General features: G+C 36.0%; 1 long non-coding RNA gene across 1 annotated transcript; it reads right to left on the bottom strand.

Annotated features, from left to right (window-relative positions):
* Positions 1-136: 136 nt before the first annotated feature.
* Positions 137-14,319, bottom strand: LOC126631293 (uncharacterized). Its single transcript, XR_007626363.1, has 6 exons — positions 14,114-14,319; positions 13,644-13,830; positions 6,244-7,010; positions 5,798-6,139; positions 5,587-5,691; positions 137-864 (listed from the first exon to the last, which is right to left on the bottom strand). It is a non-coding gene; the product is annotated as an uncharacterized LOC126631293 (long non-coding RNA).
* Between the last annotated feature and the right edge of the window lie 6,836 nt (positions 14,320-21,155).

The following is a 21,155-nucleotide window of genomic DNA, read 5'->3' as shown; positions in this document are numbered from 1 at the left end:
ATAATAACCCAAGACAAGATTTATAAGGTGATCAATCAAAGAAACAAGTCATAGGCATCCATTATAATAGTAAAGTAAGCATTCATCCAAAAAACTAGAATTATAAACTGGAATTATATTATAATGAAGCAAGAATCATGTCTAGGGCATCATACTAAGCCCTAACTACAAAGAGTTTAGTTACTCATGTCCAACAATAAAATAGCACACTGAAAACTCATAAAAAAAAAAAAAACTTTAAAAAATGGAGAAAAATCCAAGGAATGAGCAAGCACTTTCATCCAAGCTTCCCATGCGATTGCTATTTTTGAAGTTTGTCAAACTAGCACATTATAAACTTTACTTTTCGTTCAACCCTACTCTGGACCCTTCAGGTTCAAAAACCCATCCAATTTCTAAACGGCTAACTTCAAAAGCTAACGTATTCCAATTAAGAATAAGTTAATAGCATTTATCTGGGCCCTTTTTTTAATCTTGTGCATCTTCCACCTTTTATAATCAAATTAGAAGACCTAAAGACTCCTCCATTTAATGTGGTGTCATCTCTTGTTCCTTGGATGTTACTAAATCTCCAAACTCTCGACAATATTCGAACTTCGCAGGGAATCTTCATTATGCACTGTCTGCACCAAAATAGCAATAACGTCTTTTATAAAACTCGGAATCGTAAACCGTAAAATTCTCCAGAAACTAGATATCCAGAGCTTTCCAAGCTTAGAAGGCTCCATATTTGGTTCCCTCTGAGGAAATACAGTTTAATCTTCCAACTTGACTAATCTGCACAGCAAACCTCTACTTCCAAGGTGGAAAATGTCTTTCATCCCAATAATAATTTTTTTTAGCTTTAGACTTCAATTTTCTTGCCTGAGAAAACAAATGTAAACAAATTAATGAAAAGCAAAAGGAAAACATAGAATACGACACAAGAATTAAGTTTAAAAAGCAATAAAGATAGGTACAAAAACGAACCTATCAGATCTCCTAAAGAAGACCTATTCAACCTTCCATGCCACCAATATTGGCATGCAGTAACAATATTAGGCACGAAAGTTTTTCAAATTTTCAGATTTGATTTCCGTTTTATTTATCGTTGAAAATTAGAACTAATAGTTGATGAACAATCACTAAACTCGACCCACTGACTCGAACACTATGCTTGAAGCGCAAGCAATCACTTCTCGAAGTCACAAACGACAAGGACACCTTCATGGCCGCAGAAAGGGACGCAAATTCCTAGCCACAGGCCCAAGGTAGAAGTCCAACCAAGGTACGAAATTTAGCCTCGAAGCTCTATTCCCTCTCCCCTAATGCTTCTAACTTTAAGAACAAAGGCAAAAGCTAACTGCCATTAATTCAAATTCCACTGAATTGGACATATGTTATCGTCGTGGATCAATAGCACATTGGTCACGCATCTTTCGAGCTTCTCTTAAGGTCATTGCCAAGTATAATTCACGTCGTGCAAACATGGAGACTAATTTTGCACAAGTGGAAAATCCCAAAGATACCACCGCCACCACCATAGAGATTTCAGATTTTCAAGTGGCATATGCTCCTATAGAAGATTAAACTTTATTTTTCGTGACATGTAGGGTCAAGATTCCCCTAGTTACCAGAGCCACAAGCTTTGGCTAAACTCCCTTTTTTAATTTTCTTGTTCATTTAAGTTTCGAACAGTTTTCTATGTACTTCGATTATTTGTTTGATGTTTTGTTTTGAATTTTTTGATATTAAATTTATATATTTTATTTCTCGAATGATTATTTGAATGAATGAACTTATATTTATGTATGTACAGAGTTCAATTAATTTATTTCTAGGTATGTCTTATGGAGAAGTTAGTTCTCATGAGATAGTGCAACTACGCACACCATATTGCATGAGTGACACTATTTCACTAACTTTGTACCTGAAAATGCACCTCTGGCAACTTTCTCAGGCTCATCCAACCTAATTGAAGGATACAAAGACCATCTATTCTCCGCATTCATAAACATGCTCCTTAAGGAAGCTGAACCCAACCCTCAATTACAAAGATTATTCAAACGCCTCACCCCCCAAGTTTCTTCAAATGATTCAAGGGGATTGTTATGGACCTATCCAACCAACATACGGACTATTCAGATACTTTATGGTATTGGTTGATGCATCGACACGTTGGTCACACGTCTATTTATTGTTCATACATAATAGTGCCTTTGCAAAACTCCTAGCTCAATTATAAAGTTTAAAGCTCACCAACCTGATTATTTGATTAAGTTGATTTGACTAGATAATGCTGGAGAGTATACGTCGCGATCTTTCGACAATTATTGCATCTCAGGGATTGAAGTTGAACATCTAGTACCCCTATTTTCACACCCAAAGTGGCTTAACAAAAGAGTTCATAAAGCTCCTTCAAGTGATCGCTTGGACCTTGGTCATGCGAACCAACATGCCGGTATCTGCCAGAGGGCATGCAATATTGCATGTAACCATGTTGGTCTGCGCTGAGGCCCATTGTTACTTAATCCTATTCATCAGGTCCTTAGAGAAGAATGAGAATATATGTCGGTTATAATTCGCCATCCCTTATTCGCTACTTAGAGCACTTGACAAACGATCTTTTTACCACACATTTTGCGAATTATTAGATGAGACAGTTTTCCTGTCGTTATGGGGAGATAAGGACGTCGTGAATTGTTGTGGATTACCCCAATATGTATCATTTAGATCCTTGCATTGCCCATTCTGAAACTAAAGTGTGCCATATTCTAGATCTACATACCATTGCTCAAAGTATGTCGTATACATTTACCGATCTAGCAAAGGTAAAGAGATTATATATACCTATTACAAACACGCCTACAAGGATAAAGTACCAAAAGTACACTATACATCGCCCCAAAAGAACAAACCATCCTCGAATCGAGGTCAGTCTTACCTAGGGCACGACGAGGTACATTGGCGACTAGCTAATCATCTACTCTAACCCTGAAGCATGGCAAACTAGTTGGTTCAAATGATTCATAACCCCAGAAGAAGAAATTAGCACAAACTAGTGAACCTAGTGTGAATCCAACCATCACCTACTCAATTGTTTGAACATATAAGGTTATTCTAGTTACGGAGGCGTCCTGAACGAGACGTCTCCACTCCTTGATAATAGTGAGATTTCAATCCATTATGCAAGTTTGGATGAGTTGCCTTTGCATATATAGTAGCTACTGATATCATACTAACCAATGATAATGAACCATGTTTCGTTGATGAGTGTCGACGTAAAACATATTGGTCAAACTAGAAATAAGCAATCCAAGTCAAACTCGACTCACTTGCAAAACGCATTGTGTTTGGGTCCGTATTTCCTACACTTCCACATGTGAAGCCAATTGGCTACAAGTGGGTTTTCTTACGAAAGCGTAATGAGAAGAATGAAATAGTGCGATATAAGGCATGCCTCATAGTACGAGGCATCTCTTGACACCCAGGGATTAATTACAATGAGATGTATTCCCTTGTAATTGATATCATAATGTTCTGCTACCTTATCAGTTTGGTAGTTTCTGAAAAACTGAATATGCAGCTCATAGAAAGGGCAACTGCGTATCTCTATAGGGATCTTGATACAACAATCAATATGAAAGTTTTCGAAGGACTTACATTCACTAGATCAAATAGTTCTAGAGCCAAAACACCTTATCGATTCGTTTGAAGAGATCACTCTATGGATTTAAACAATCCTGGCAGATGTGGTATAACAGTCTGAATAAGTATTTGGTAAGTGACAAAGAAAACAAAACAAAGCCTAAACCTTCCAACAATTATCTCAGGGATTTCCAATGAAACATGACATATTAAAAATCACTACTTACATATATTTTAGCCATCCTTAATCTTAAGCTTGTACGTAACCACAGTAACCACTCGCTAGCTCGCATTTAATCTATTAAAACATTTGAAAGTAGTAACATGCCTTACAAAATTCACTCAATTCCTTACAGGATATACTCTCTATTTTCAGATAGATTTTCTGACTACACTCCCTATACTAAGTATATGTGAGAAGATTGGTGTAAACATGTAGACTAGCACTCACATATGTTATAACAAAGAAGGCACTTTCTAGAATTATTAATACAAACATGTATATGATCTCATGAACGAAATGCCACTACTTAGAAGCAAGAACTAGGGATTCCATATGCTTGTATCAATTTCAAACTCCACATATTGAAATACATAACAATCAAGATAAAAGTCTAAGGGTTGTAACGGGGCTAAGGTATTGGCTAACAAAAAAAGGTTAAGGATAAACAAAAGTTCTTAAAGTGATAGTAAGCAAAGTAATGAAATCAACTCTTAGAATTCAACTTTTGATTACAGCACCCAACTATAAACACAAAAGGGAGTTTCGTACAACTTTAGGGTCAGATTCACATTTTTGGACCCTTCTTCAACAACCAACACTTATGAACTCATTCTCACTTTTTTCAACCTTTTTTTTTCTTCTTTTTTTTTTCTTTTTTGTTCTTTTCTCAACTTTTTCTTCAACTTTTTTCTTCTTTCTTTCAAACATAAAACATAAACACTACTTCACTAGATTCAAAAGAACAAATCATTCCTCCACACTTGTTTTTCTACAAATTGTAGATCAAAAGGAATTCCCAATAAGTCATGCTTCACTATTCTTTAAGAATAAGGGTATGGATATTCCTATACTAGGCTAGGTAGGGATAATGTGTGCTAACAAAGAAAATAGGCTAAATAAGGCTCAAAGGAGTTAAAGCTAGATACATATGGAAGGGATAAGGCTTTTTGGCTCTAGTGGTAACTAGACACCTTCATCTTGTTATTTGTTATGCAATCAATTTTATGTTTTGAACGAAATGGGCATGAGTTCTAGTATTTGGAACTAAAATGATGAAAAAGCATTCTAAGTAGCAACCAAGCAAAGAAATAATGAGATCATGCAACGACTTTAGACAACAAGAATATCACAGATTAATAACTGTCCAAACAAAGCATAGGCTCAAGTCTCATAGGGTTATAGTGTTAGTTTGAGTTCCTTCCTTCAAACATGTTACAAAAACTGATTTTTTTTTTTTTCCTTTTTTGTGATTACATGTGATTCATAAATGACAATTAAAACTGCGTAAAGAGCATGTCAAACTTCCACCCATGCTTGTAACTTTCTTTATAGACATGCAATTAAAAACCAAATCCTCATCATTGTGTTGGAAGATACCCTAAGACATAAACAAGCAACAAAAACGACTCTTTTTGGTTTTTTCTCAAACTCGTTTGATTTTTTTGTTCAAATTTTGTTTTATGACACACGATATAACACTTTAAAACAATGAATAGCAACATTAGTAGTGATAGGTGGTGAAATTCAAAGAGAAGTCATGAAAAGCAATTTTTTTACACCCATGCACTTAAACCAAACATTGTCCTCAATGTTTCAAAATAAACTTAAACAAGAACGCAATAAAAGACAACTAGCAAACAAGACTATCATGGCAAAGTAAAAACAATAAAGAAAAGGATAAAAGAGAGCAAATCAGGTTATAGGAGTTGTTGTCTCTTTATTTGAACATGGGTTACCTCCTAAGAAGCGTTTGCTTTAACGTCTTCCAGCCGGACAATACCTCCATTTAATCCTCACTAGGAGTTGTGGCATGGAGTTGATCTTTGAATGGAATGTGATACCTGAAATGATTCAGTAATGGTTTAAATTCTAGAGTGGGTGCCTGAATCATTGAAATCAACAACATGTTAGCAGAAAACAAAATTGAAATTTAAGGAGGCGACTTACCCATGTGTTGTGACAAGAACTCAAGGAAAAACAATATTTCAAAAGTTTCAGGAATATTGCTCTTGGCTGGATTTGGTGTTAGGGCAGTGACTTGTCCCGTGTCATCAAATCTAACTTCTTTGGCAATGGTTGTCTTAAGTGCATCCTCTTTGATGAATTCTAGATATTCCCCCAGCCACTTTTTTCTCTTGAATCCTTCTTCTTGTTGTACAAAGCCCTTTAAAAAATTAGCACATTCTGGAACTTGCTTTATTGTATCAAGAATTGGGATATTAACTTGCACCTTAGGAAAGGTTTCGAAGATGTTTTTCTCACTCTCTTCTTTCTTGGATTGCAAAAAACCTACGAGGAAAAAGTTACATTTGGTGGAATAAGGTTAGAAAAAATTGAATTCGGAACAACCTTACTAGAATTGGATGGTGGTTGAGCTAGGGTAGCGGCAATACTAGGATTCAAGATGATTTGGTGCTGCGACAAGGCTTTTTCTAAGCTTGCCGTGTCTGAGTCTTCCACCTCATTTTCCAACAGCTCTTCTTTGTCTTCTCTAGGCTATGGTTAGACACCTTCAAATCACCTACAATCTCCATACCACTTCTCAACTTGATAGCTTCAGCAATTTCAAAATCTCCCATCAAATTGACAATGGTTGAGATAGAGAGTTCACTTTGTTCTTGAATTTGTCCCATGAATTCTGCGATTTTTCCAAGTTGATTTTCAATTCGACCATCTCTTTAGCTTGGTTTTCTAGATCCTAAGTCAAAGAAGAACAATAAGTATTTAGTGATTGAAGAATTTTAACATGATCCATAAACATACTTGAATTTGGTTGGAATTGGTGTGGGGCAATTTGTGGTGGCTGGATAGATCTTGGATAGAACTCTTGAGATGGCTACCAACATCCTTCTTGTTAAACTTGAAGAGGTTCCCTCCACATAAAATTTGAATGATCTCTCTAACCTCAATTGTAAGTGTTGGAAAACAAGTCGTTCCTTGATTGATTATGGCCTTGATAACCCCATGCATTGACACTATCCCAACCTCCATTCTCAATGAATTGAGGATGTTGACTAGTTTGATATCCTTGCCTAGAGGACACACCAAATGTAGCCACACTTTGCATTGTGGACCTTTCGATATACTGCGACATAAGAGAAGTAAGATTCATCATTTGAGCTTGAAGATTAGCAATTGCCATGTCTTGCTTCTTTAGTACCTGAAATCAAAGAAATAAAACTAAATCAAATATCAAAAGAAAAACAAACAAAGAACATAGACTGATTAGCAATTTTACTAATCCCCGACAACGGCGCCAAAATTTGATGTGGTAGATACTAACACACAAATTAAAACCTATAAATTATGCAATTGTAGTACGAGTAAGTAGGGATCGTTCTATTCCGGGGATTAGAAGGAATGCTAATCAACACAAATTAAACTTATAAAACTGAAAACTAAGTTAAATTAACAACAAAACAGTGACTGGAAAACATGAGTAAATGGCAGCAAGTAAATTAAGTTTTGAATGAAATGTGAATGAAAGGATAGCTAAAGAATTCTTCTCCATATATGAAACATATGCATACAAATCGATTTCCAATTATTCTTCCTATAAACTATGAATGACAATGCTCCAAATTAACCGTGAAAAGCACTAATTAACTCTCAGATTTTCCTAAGTTCATTGAATTGGACTCAGCGACACAACCAAATTATTCTTCTCAAATTCCCTAACTATGAAAAGCATGATAGAGATACATCTCAAATATCATTAAGTTCTATGAAAATCATAAGATTGACAAAACATTTGTAACTATGAAAAAGCATGATACCCCTGCCAAGAATTTACTTAACTCAATCATGACAAGTGACATTTTCTCCTTGCAAACATAAGTTCATAACGATTATGTGAAATTCCCTTATATTATAGCATTCAATCTTTGCATGCAAACTAAGCAAGCATCCTTAGTAAACATACAATAATAAGTTTTCTATAAAGCATATAAGTATTCACATTCATGTTTTATGAAACAATAACTGGATGTAATCAAATTATGTAAAACATATGATCATAACTTTGAATTCACCTCTAGCTAAAAAGAAACTAAGTTACTCATGTTCATCATAATTGAAAAGCTATCTAAAATAAACATTGAAACTTAAAAACAAAGATAGAAAGAACTCTAAAAATTCTAGTAACTTCAATGGATGAATGGTAGCCGTGGCACACTTCTAAAATATTGCAAGACACTTTATATATATATATATATATATATATATATATATATATATATATATAGGGCACGGTTAAATCCAAGGAGGAAAGGGATTAGGCGTTTTGCATTATTTTAGGACTCTAAGAAACAGTTGGAGAGTGTTGGAATGTGATTAGGATTCTTACTTGCAGCTGGAGATAAGATAAGATAAGATAAGATAAGATAGGATAATGTTTTACTTCAACTAGGATTCCTTTTTCTTGTGCAATTGCTAGTCTTCCAAGCCTTAACTTTAATTTCTCCAAATTTTAGCACATGTTTAACACCTTTTAAACACCAAAAACATCCATCCTATATGCTATCCACAACTGCTATCTAATCCAAGTCCAAAACTACTCCAAATTGCTCTATTTGATCTCTAATTGTCAACTTTACCAACTGGACCTAAAATAAAACGAAAATTACTTAAATTACTATAATAAATGGAAATTAACTAAGTAAATACAAAGAAATAAGACAACAAAGTTGCATAAATATGCTCCTATCAAGGGTTATGTGAACAACGAACTACGCCTATGCGTGTTTATTATAAGAAGTCACACTCCAGATTTTCAATTGTTGTAGTTTATGTTGATGACATGGTTCTCATTGGGATTCCTCATGACTCATGAGCTTGAGAAAACTACCACGCACTTAAAGTCGAATTTGAGATGAAAGATCTTGGGAAAATTTGATATTGTCCTGGCCTGAAGATCAAGGATTGTTTAGATGAATTTCTAGTACATCAATCAAACTATACTTGGAAGGTGTTGCATTATTTTACTAAGGATAAAGCAAAACCTTCAAGCACTCCTATGGTCATTTGGACAATAAATTTTAAACGAGATCATTTCCTTCCTAAGGAGGATAAGGAAAAGGTTTTGGAGCCTGAAGTTTCATACTTGAGTGCAATTGGTGTTTTATTGTACTTAGAGTGCACTAGACCTAACATTTTCTTCGCTGCATATCTTTTGGAAAAATGCAGCAATACACCCATATGCAGACACTAAACTAGTGTTAAAGACAACTTCTGTTACCTCAAGGGTACGCTGGACTTGGGCTTGTTTTACCTATACAAATCCTCGAGAGCAATTGCTGCCCCATCAATCCTAGGGTTCATTCTCGCCTTGTTGGTTACGATGATGCAGATTACTTATTCAACTCGTATAAGGCATGTTCTCAAATGGTTACGTCTTTATCGTTGGTGACACCATAATATCTTGGACATCCACCAAGCATTCCTTAGTTGTGACTTCCTTTGACCATGCTGAGATCCTTGCCCTGCATGAAGATACTCGTGAATGCTATTGGCTGAGAGTAGTAATAGAACATATTTGAAGCACATGTTGTCTTTCTTCTATCGTTGACATCAATACAACGATTTATGAAGACTACACATCATGTATCGACTAGATTAAGAAGGGATACATCAAAGGAGAGAACACCAAGCATATTGCGCCAAAACTCTTCTTTTTACATCAACAACAAAAGCATCAGAACATTAAAGTCAAGGAAATCTATACCCAGGACAACCTAGCCGATCTCTTCACGAAGTCATTACCAAAGTCTACTTTTTAGACCTCATCCAAGTAGTCTGTATGAGTAAATTATTTGATTTGAATTGCTTATAGTTCTCATTTTTGGAAGTTTTGTCAAACATAGAGAAAGTATCTAGAATGTGGGACCATGATTTTTTGGGCGCATGACACATGGAGAGAATGATCGAAATGCTCGAAGCCTATGGAGCATAGTTTGGTTGGATAGGCTTAGGCCTATTAAAGATATTACTAGTCTCCCAAGTAAAGGAAGCCATAGTTAAAGTCAAATTAGGATATCTTAGGGATTAGGCAATATAATCATGTTTCTAGGGAGATTGGATATTTTATCCTAGATTTCCTCCTAGATAGTCTCCCGATTTGATAAAGATTACTTTTCCTACAAGTACTCTCAAGATCCCTATAAATACACTAGCTTGGGTATTTATCATGAGACTTCGATCTTTCTTTCTCGGATCTATCTCCCTCTAGGACAATCATTTTATTCTCTACAAGACTACCATAGATATTCACCTACACTTCTATCTCTCTCTCTCAATGCCTAACAGAGGTCTTTACGCTGTCATCCACGCGTAGACACATGCATGGAGAACTCATCTCCCAATGCCCTACAATAGGTTATTCGTCAATGATGGTTCACACCATTCTTTTGTAGAACTACACCCGTGGTTTGATTCTACTTCCCAGAGATATGTAGGCAATCCTTTTCGGATTCAACCACACCCCCAATCAACCCTATTCTACCCTCATCGGTGATCATGGATAATTTCGACTTGGTTCTCGCCTCCGTCCGTGGAAGTGTGCGAATTTAGCTCCAACACAGAAGTATAATCACTTAATCAATGTACTTTTTTTTCTCTACGATTATGAGCATTTTTCTCACTGGATTTTTGCTACCTAACTAGGTTTTAACGAGGCATCCTGCCTAAGTTAGTCGTACCCTTATGAGGATTTTCTACTTTCGTCCCATAAACATTTAATGTTGACATTATGTGTACTTCTCACCTTTAGAGAGAGAATGAAAGAAATTCAAGGTTATACTGCACCAAGTAAAGGAAATCACTCTCTAAGTGCAAGCAGCCTTGAATCGTGGAGATAGTCATCTTCCTACAATCTTAGTGGTTCCTCCAAGCTTCCTTTGATCTTCCTTAGTCAATAAAAGCTCTCTAAGAACCCTAGGAAACCACGATCACCTCACTTTGAACATCATGCAATCAAGTAAAGTTCTCTCTCATGCTAAATCGACAAGTTTCTAGCATCCACGCCGCACTTTGCTTAGGCAAGTCATTATTTGTCCAATCATGTTGTCTTCAAACCATTAATCTAACCGATCAAGATAGACACGCTCATTGTTTCAAGGTATCCTTGGACTCAGTATTCAAACTGACCAGGAGAACAAATGGTGTCTACCCCAAGTCTAGTTCAACCGAAAAATCCCCCAACACATGTTTACCAAAAAGTCACCAAAATAAGAAACCGTATGAATGTTGGATCAAACTGTAGTCATTTTAGTTTTCTTTGAAGAACTATATTCGTCTATTTTCTTCATTTTAATTGGATATTCTTAGTGATTTTGAATCTAACTTTTGATAAAAAAAAATATATAATTACATGAATTATAATATAAACTATTCAAATCATCAAAGAAAGTTAAAAGTAGACCGCAACAAGGTGCCACCTCTTGTGTCTTAGCACACCAGAAATCAAGCTCCTTGTAAGATTTGAGATACATATTATGTATATAATATAAATCAAGAGATAAAGATAGGACTTGATGGGCAAACGAACCTTCTCACATCAATTCAGAATTAGTCATCGCCAACCGTGGCCTACCAACCATTTTCTCCCTCCCCTTTATCCATCCATATTTATTTTTCTACCTTAAACCATCCATCAATATCATATTTTACGACGGTCGCAAAGGATTAAGAATTTCTACTAATTTATCTTATTTCGTGTCTATCTTAACATATTTTTAGAGTGTGGGAGAAATAGTCAATTTCAGAGACGAAGTTGGGATTTTATCAGGTGGTTTATAACTTTAAGCTAAGCTATAAAAATTATGATATATAATGAATGCAAATCAATAATGAAAGTGGTAATTTTACCATAAACTTGCTTGAATTTTATTTTTCTCTCGTCCGATATTTGGTACTTACCCACGTTGAATGAGTACCCGGTGAGATTAAGGCCAAACTCAACCAAACCCATACCACCTCAATTTCCAAAAAAATTAAAAAAAATTAAAAATAAAATAAAATAAAAAACTTATACCACCTAATACATGGATCAACTGCCGTATAATTCATTGCGGTATTTTGTCGAGTACTTGGAGCACATTGCTGAAATCGGTCCACAGATGCACAATGGGCCTACCAAGAAGAGATGAGTTGGGCATTGACAAGTTATACTCCAATCTCCACCAAGGCTCATTTTTGTCCAACTTGCATCCAATTGTTGGTTACTGTTTAGATTTTTTTTTTTTTTTTTTTTTTTTTTAACAAACGATATTACTATATTAAGGGGGTGGACGAGTGTGCTAAACCTCATAATAGGTTAGCAATAATGTGGTTCAAATTTACATTTAGAGTGTTGTTAGACACTAACATTTTCTGCCACCGCAACTATAATACAAGAACATTTCTTCTTTGACATAGAAAAAATAATTTTTACTACACCGTCGTAAGGTGAAAATTCCCAAGGATACTCAGAACTTAAGAAAACAGAAAAATCGGACAGATGAACAAATCCTAGAACACCAAAAGACAATCCTTCCGTCACGGTTATTTTCAGTAACACTACCAACAAGTATATGCAAGCCAAAAAAGAGAACTTCAGGATATGAAAATCATGACGGTGATATGAGTTATGGAAATCGAATCAGATTGAACTTTACTACATTCTAAATGACTCAATCCATTTAAAAGATCCATCATGTCGATAACACATAGACCAGAACCACTTTGCGTAGACAACAAGCAATACATCATAAAGGAACATGAAAAAGGCATTAGCTTTGGTGGTTGCAACTGCACATACCTGCATCTGCAAAGTTACGGACCTCATAATTCATGAGATGCATCATGTTGTTGGGAAGAGTTTGTTACTAAACTAGCACACTAGACAAATCATATGCAATTAGGCAACCATGTGTTTTCGTACTTTAGCTATGTGAGACTATTTTCAACGACGACTGTGGGACTCTTGAAGCTCTATTATAGAACAAGGAACCCAAAAGGAAATTTGAATACACAAAAGAGGAAATTTAAAGCAATTCACCGGTAAAACTCTTGACGATCTATTACTATTCTTTTAATGCAATACTATTATCTAAAGTCCTCTAATTAGCAACAGATGAGAAGCCAGAATGTTGACTGCAACATAAAAAAACTTCAACAGATGGAATTGATGGTGAACAATTTTACAAGTCAAAAAGCTAAAACAATAGATGGTGAACAGTTTTAGAATCTATTGCATGATTTTGGTATGTAATTAGATAGTATCTGTTACATGAAGCTCGAACTTATGATCATTTCCACAAGCTTTCATTCTTCCTAAAAGCACACATGGTGAAGATTAAGAAGCAGTTCATGAGTGATTTAATTTGTTTATGCTTCATAGCAAGATCTATCGCTTGAACATAAATTGTCCACATTTCATGTTCACTTGTCATTTGAGAAAGCAATCATAATCGTAGACGTGATTTCATGAAAATGTAGGGTTCTTGGAGGTTACATTAGATAATACATTGTCTTAGTCGTTTCTTTATTCGTTAAAAATTACTATTTACTTGTTTCTTCTTCTTCTTCTTCTTCTTATTATTATTATGAAGTTAAGACCTGAAACCTTTTGCAAACATTGTGTTAGTCATGGACTGAAATCCTAATCAAGTACAACACTTTCGAAAGGGAATTTTCTCGAAATGATCATTTTCATCTCAAACAAATATACCTAACTTGAATTACTCCAAAATGAATTCAAACAATGTTATCAATGACCTATTGGTATATGATGAAGGAGAAGAGCAACATAACAAACCTTGCCACAAATAACAGCTCCGCCCTCGCCCTGAATAACCACGTACTTTGTCCCACCAAGGTGTAATCGAGTTGGAGCAAGAGACCTGGGCTCAACGAAATCTTTTATTATTGCCGTAATTTCTTCTGGCTTAAACTGCACATAAATAATGAAACAAGCAAACCAATCTGTCTCCATCACTCACTACCTACAACAGCATATAACATTTTCTCAGCAACCAAATAGAAAATATGAATCACAATTCACAGACTGTATCGATCAAAAAAATAAAAACAAAAATTGATTCCTATCAGAATCTCAATTGAAATGTCGAAATCAGTATCCGTTAGTTTTACAAGTCCTCGCAACTGCAATCCAATTACTTCACCTTCCGTGAAAATTGAAAATTTTCCGAGGGACCAAACCGAGCTCTGTGTACATATCAAAACGGAAAGTAATCGGAGAGAGGAAAGTGAAGAAGAAGGGAGAACCTTGGGAAAGGTGGAGCTCTAGGCCCACACACTACCGTCGTGACCGAGGATGGCCGCAGCGGTCAGGTGGTGGCCGTCGATGTTACACATCAAGTGATCGTCGACATACGCCTGCCACGACATTATCTGATTCAATCGTGATCGTCGAATTTATATCTTATAAAATTTGAGAAATTTTTTGCAAATTTCTCCTACTCCTGGTTCGAAGTAGGGAGGTATTCATGCACACGCGGAGTCGACTTGAAACTTGAAAAAGAAATGGAGGGGGAATTTGGTGGGGCCTACTGTATGTCGGTGTAAACATATGCACGTTGGTGTTGGGAATGTGATCTCTTCTCAGCCGTTGGATAAAAACGTGATTCATTGAGTGCCTTTTTTCGTTGGACGAAATTGATTGCCTGCCTTTAAAGTCCTGCTACTGCATATAGTTGGGCCGGACATCAATTTGGTACGGACCAAACCTGCCGATCCGAATAGGAGTGGCCAGTTTATTATTATTTTTCAAGGAAAGTCAAATGGTCCAAAATCTAACCGAATCATATGATAAATTGGTTTGCTTGTTGTATTATGAATTTAGTGAGGGGAGAAAGAGGGAGATCGGACAGAGAGAAGAAAGAGAGAGAAGAGTTTGAGGAATTTGTTCTTTTATATGTACTAAAAATGGAGAGAGAAACTCTCTCTAAGTAACACAAGTTGCTCAAGGAACATCTACATCTCATAAGATTCATATACTTAATCTACTAGGATTTACGCAGTCACACTTCTAATGGAGTTAGGACTGCAACACTTCCCCTTGAGTGTGTAAATACTCAAATAAGTTGCACATAAGGTCTTCATGTGATGGTATATAAATAGTTGATGAAGAAGTCACATCTTCTCGTCAGAACAATGAGTCAATGTGAGTCTAAAAAAATAAACAAAAGAATACAAAACTCAGAAAACCTAGCAATGTTAAAGCTCAAGGTAGGATAAAACTCATAGTCTAAGAAGAAAAGTGAGAAATTACATTAAGTCAAAACTAAGCGCCTTAACTAAGCAAGTAAAATGCACACAAGTGTATGACCAGCTCAGGATAGGTGCCTCGTCAAAATTTCATCAGATAGGAAAAAAATTTAAAAACAGTACATTAAGGTCAAGTGATTATACTTCTGGTAATTCCCCCTCTGTTTGACCAAACCTTCAAATGAGAACTACAAGCATTGCAAATGAGATAGTTTCGCATACGAATTCCTTGGACAAGCTTATGGAAGGCTGGCTTCAACAATGACTTCATGAAGAGATCGACAAGGCTGTCTTGGGATCAGATTTGTTTGACTTCAATCTCCGGAGGCTTTGTTGATGTGATGAGGGCGCAATATGCTTGGTGTTGACTCTGTTGATATGCCATGTCTTAGTCTAGTCGATACATGCGGCATTCTCTTCATAGATCGTCGTTAAAACTCAAGGATGGATGAAAACCGCAAGTATTTTGAATATGCTCAATGTAAGCTCTCAAACATATCATGGACTTTCAAGATATTAATGTGTCCCTAACAATAATGACATAACCATTTGCGAACGTGCCTTGTATGGGTTTGATAAGTAACATGTGTCAGCATAATAAACAAGGCAAGCATTATTCTAAGGATCAAGAGGTTGGATCCGCTCGAGATGCGTATGGATAAGCCTAAATCCGTAGTAACTTTGTGCTAGTAGAAAAATGTCTTTAATGCAATTCGATGTATGTAGGCGCAATGTTGTATATTGTCAATATATCAACATGAAAGAGATGTGTTGCCTAATGTAATAATCAAACTACAACAAAGCGCAATGTGGAACTTAGATATGGAACTTCAGGTTCTACAACCTTTTCAAGGGTCTCATTTACATCTAGTATATGGATGATCAAGGGCATACTTAAAATGTAACACCTTAAGGGTGTGGTTCGGCTTATGGACTAGAATATCATTAGAGCAATGCTCAAACTTCAGGTCAAGGCATAAATATGTTTTCCTAAGATCCTTCATCTCAAAATCCGTCTTCGTGTGCGAAACAGTTTTCTCAAGCTCTTCTAAAGTTTTAGTGAGATTTATGTTATCAACAGAAACTACAACTCTAGCAATTTGGAATACTTCATAGTTAACACGCAAGGGCTTAGTATATTTTCATATCCCTAATTGATCAAATAATCACTTAGACCAGTATAGCACACTCGACTGAATTGCTTCAATACGTAAAGTGAACACCTTGTTTGAATTGAGAAAGTGTAATTCTTTGGAAATTTAAACGTAAATTTCCATATCATATCCCTATGGAGAAATGCTTTGACTGCTGCAATCAATCACATGGCGTTTGAGAGAAAACGTATGCCATAAGGCGTGTAATCCATCGCACTATTTCATTAGTCTCATTACGCTTCCTTTCTCACTTGTAACACGAATGGTTACTGGGGGATCATGACATATGATGCAATGAGTGGCAAGAAGGAATGGAATTCCCATGCCCATGAAGTTTAGTCTGACAACCTTAGTCAGACAGACTAGGCTTAAGCCCATTAAAGATAGTACTTATCTCCCAAGTAAAGAAACCCTAATTCAAGTTAAAATTAGGACATCTTGGGGATTAGGCAACGTAATCCTAGGAGGATTTGATATCTTATCCTAGATTCCCTTTTAGATAGTTTCCAATTTAATCAGGATTATTTTCCTCACAACGTTTCTCAAGATCTCTGTAAGTATTCTAGCCTGATTATTTATCTCAATAATCTGATATTCTCTACAACACACATATTATCTATGTGAGTACAATTCCCTATAAGGGCTTTGCAATGAATCAATGAAGGAACAAATAAGGCTCTTGGATCTCTTTGATCTACCACAACTAAAGATATATCTCCCTCATACTATTCCTACGCCTAACACATACTCATCTTGCATATACGTCGTCGTCTACACATAGACACATCCATGAAGAACTCATCTTCTTAACACCTAGTCATAGTCTATTCTTCAAGGATGGTTAAAAATGTATTGTACACATCACACCATTCTTTCTTAGAACTACATCAATGGTTTGATTCTCCTTTCCAAAGATATGTAGGCAGTTTAATTCGGATTCAACCACCCCCAATCAGCGTCATTCCCCCCTCACTAAGATAATATGTGCACAACTGGATCTTGCCCTCATCCACGGATGTGCACAATTATGGTCAATCCTACAAATCCTAAATGCTTCATAAAATATGAATGAATAAAACAACTCGAAGGCCCATCCAATGGGTGAACAACCTTGGTCCAAACCATGGTAGCATTCCAAGAGATAAATATTTTTTATTATTTAATTATATACTTGATTAAATGTGGCTGGATAAAAAACCCAAAACTGGGACTGATCTTTTCAGATCCTCGCACGCCTTTGTTTGTTCTTCTTACACCATTCATTGCGGTACATGGAATGCTTTAAATTCCCAAATAACGCACTACCTTTGTAACTATGCAAACATCGCCATAGTCTAACTTACTCAAAATGTTAGTGTTAAAGTAGTCTCTTGCAGCATATTCCATTGTGTTTTATAGCAGTTTGGGAGGGTCGAGTTTTATTAAGTGCTGTTATGATACGAGGGTTATAGATACGGGGAAATAGCCCCATAATCTGGAAGTCCAGCGCACCATCCAGCCTCTTGAAAGATTAAACAATCTAAGCGTTGTGGGTTATAACATTCAAACCTGGGTCTATGCCATAATATGGAATGATTGAAAGGGCGATCTAAAAATCAGTTGATTGGTGGCTCTGAACTTCGACCTTTAATACAATTACTTATATCCCAGACTAACGTAAGTCAAGTATGTTTTGCGGCACCATGTGTCTAACCAGGTCTAAAGAGGCATCCAGACTAGGAAATCCTTAAGAGGAATTTTATTCTAACGGAGTTTATATACTTGGAAATGCCTTAGCCTAGTTAGCTTAATGTAAACTGATTAGAAATGCTCAGGTTCAACGCATAGAGTGACAAAAGAATTTTAAAGATGTTTCTGACCCACATGCAAGCGACCAAGTCCTAAAGAACTTTCGTTTAGGATTCACGAGCGATGGACACACAATTTAGATTGAGAAGGAAACATTTTTATTGGTGACACGTTGTGACAAAATCTCATAACCAGAATGGGGCAAGGTGAAAGAACAAATAAAATCAAAGTCATGCTTGACAAAAAAAGATCAGAATGAAACAAAAATCTGGAGAACATTCCAGATACTTGTCAATTTCTCATCCTTAATCCCATCAATTCTAGGAAGTTCAGAGCAAATGGTTTTCATGGGTCTTAAACCTGGTATTGGAGTAGGGTAGTATTCCGACTATCGCAGTACAAATCTTTATAAACACTAAGTTTGGGAGGTAACATTTTTTCGAATCAATGTTACCAATGGTGCTTTGAGCTTTGTCCCAGATCTACAAGCTTATTCGTTTTTCACTTTGTTACTCATTTCTCCAAAGTTGGTTTACTTCAGAAAGATTGTCAGGTTAAACTATAGTCTGCGATAAGGAAACAAATGATGAAAATTTGCAAGTGTTTTACTCTAACAGGCTTGATGAGTTAAGTAAAAAATACACGTAGCAAAAACTTTTCTAAAGTACCTAAGTCCTTCTAGGAATATATAGGCACATTCCCCCTCGCATCCAACTTTCCAACTATGCATTAGAAACCCCAACTAAGGACTTACAATATGGTTCGAACTTCAAAATATCAAATCTTTGATAGATAGGGAAGCAGGACTAGCCAGACTTGGCTAACTCCAAATCAAACAAACAGTCCAAAAGTCATTTTACTACGCATTCGAGAGAAGTTATTATAGGGAGATTTGCTCATGGTCCATTGGTAACTATCCATCTTTGAAGCGAAGCACACTCAGAGAAGCATAGTTAGTGGTAATTATGGGACCATGATTTTCTATGATCATGATGTTTTGGGATTATGACATGTGGTACCTTGGGTGGTAAAAAGGACCAAAATGTCTATAGCCCGTGAAGTGTAGTCCAACTACTTTAGTCAGACAAACAAAGCTTAAACCCATTGAAGATATTACTTGTTTCCCAAGTAAGAAAACACAATTCAAATTAAATTAGAACATCTTAGGGATTAGGCAACCTAATCGTAGGATGATGAGATATCTCATCCTAGATTCCCTAATAGATAGTCTCCTGATTTAATTGGGATTATTTCTATACAAGGACTCTTAAGATCTTTATAAGTACTCTAGCCTGAGTATTTGTCTCAGTAATCTAATATCCTCTACAACACATATATTATCTCTACAAATACAAATCCTTATGAGGGCTCTGCAATGAACCAATAAAGGAACAAATAAGGCTCTTGGATCTCTTTGATCTACCACAATTGAAGATACATCTATCGCACACTCTCCCTACGCCTAACATAGGCTCATCTTACATATACGCTGCCCTCTATCCATAAACATGTCCATGGAGAACTCATCTCTTTAACTTCCAATCATAGGCTACTTGTCAACGATGGTTCATGATGTATTGCACGCTTTATACCATTCTTTCTTAGAAATACACTAGGGGTTTGATTCTCTGTCATGGAGATATATAGGCAGTCTAATTCGGATTCAACCACACCCCCAGTCAACCTCATCCTCCTTTCATCGGAAATCATGGGCAATTATGACTGGATCTCGCCTCTATCTATAACTGTGCGCGATTTTGGTTCCAACAGTTACCTTGGGCAATGTAAGAACAATAGGTCCAAACACTCTTTAGTAAGGAATCTAATTTAACCTAGATTGTTTATTTCCAGTTAACGAATCAGTTCTACGTGTCACTAATCAACGGAATGTGGTTTGATATCATTGTTTTTCATTTATGTCGGTAAGTGCCATATAAGTAAAATATCATCTTCCTTATCTTACCTAAACTAGTATACTAGACCAAGAACTTTAAGTCTCGGGATAATCTAGATTAATCTCATGAGATGGAAATGGTTGAGATAGCGATCAAGTATGAATTCATTTCTGCCATATTCTTCCCCTTCTAGGGAAGTGAATCTTACGAACTGAGTGATCTGTTGATAGAACAATTATTCTGTACATTTTATCCACTTTTTATTTGGATTATTGTGATTGTTTTAACTAAGTTCAGTTCTATTGTACTTAGTTTTGTGTTCTTCTTAGGTTTGAGGAGTAAAGATTAAGAAAAAAGAAAAGAAAAAAAAAGGAGATTTGGTGATTAAAACGATGACACACCCTGACCTGGAATGTCCACGTGGACTCCGAATCAAGCTATGCTGGTCGACACTAGGAAAGTGACGAAGCTTTAAAATGTGGTGATGTGGAAAATATGGATAAATTTAGGGAATTGTTATTAGCACTCCAAAATTCTCATTTAGCACTCCAAACTTTCTATATTTAGAAAGAAAATAACACTTGTGAGGAGTGCAAATTGAGATTTTTGGAGTGCTAATAGTAGTTCCCTAAAATTAAACCTAAAAGTGACTAAATGCAAGAGTATGCATTTGAGCGGGCTTGAACCCATTTCACATGTGACGTTAGAGTATAAGTAAAGTACAGTACAGTAAAAGTAAAATAAGAATTATACCATCGAAAGAAATCTCCTATATCACTTTTTGCCAAAAATCCTTGTCGATGCACGAGCTCTACCACTAATTCCTAAAGGGGCGAAAAACAAGGGTAACTGGACTTGAAAATAAATCTTTGTAAAACCTTTTTGAAAACGTATAACCCCTTGCTGTAAAACAAGTATAGTTATACACACACACACACACACTACATATAGTATAAGAACGACTACTGTAAACAGCAATATTTCAAAAATGCAGTAAATCACAATATTTCACATAAACGGACATATAATATCGAGTGTTCATCAACATATGCTAACACACGAGCTCATGCAGAGATATTATGACATGAACAGGACTGGTGTAATAATGATTTATGCACTAGTACTACAATCACATAAAGACTAGCGCTATGCGTGTCACATATGAGTCTTAATTACTTATAGCAATCTAGGACAAGACTGACA

Source organism: Malus sylvestris, chromosome 8 (assembly GCF_916048215.2).
Source record: "Malus sylvestris chromosome 8, drMalSylv7.2, whole genome shotgun sequence".
In the NCBI taxonomy this organism is placed as follows: Eukaryota; Viridiplantae; Streptophyta; class Magnoliopsida; order Rosales; family Rosaceae; genus Malus; species Malus sylvestris.
This window is presented reverse-complemented; position numbering and strand designations above follow the sequence as displayed.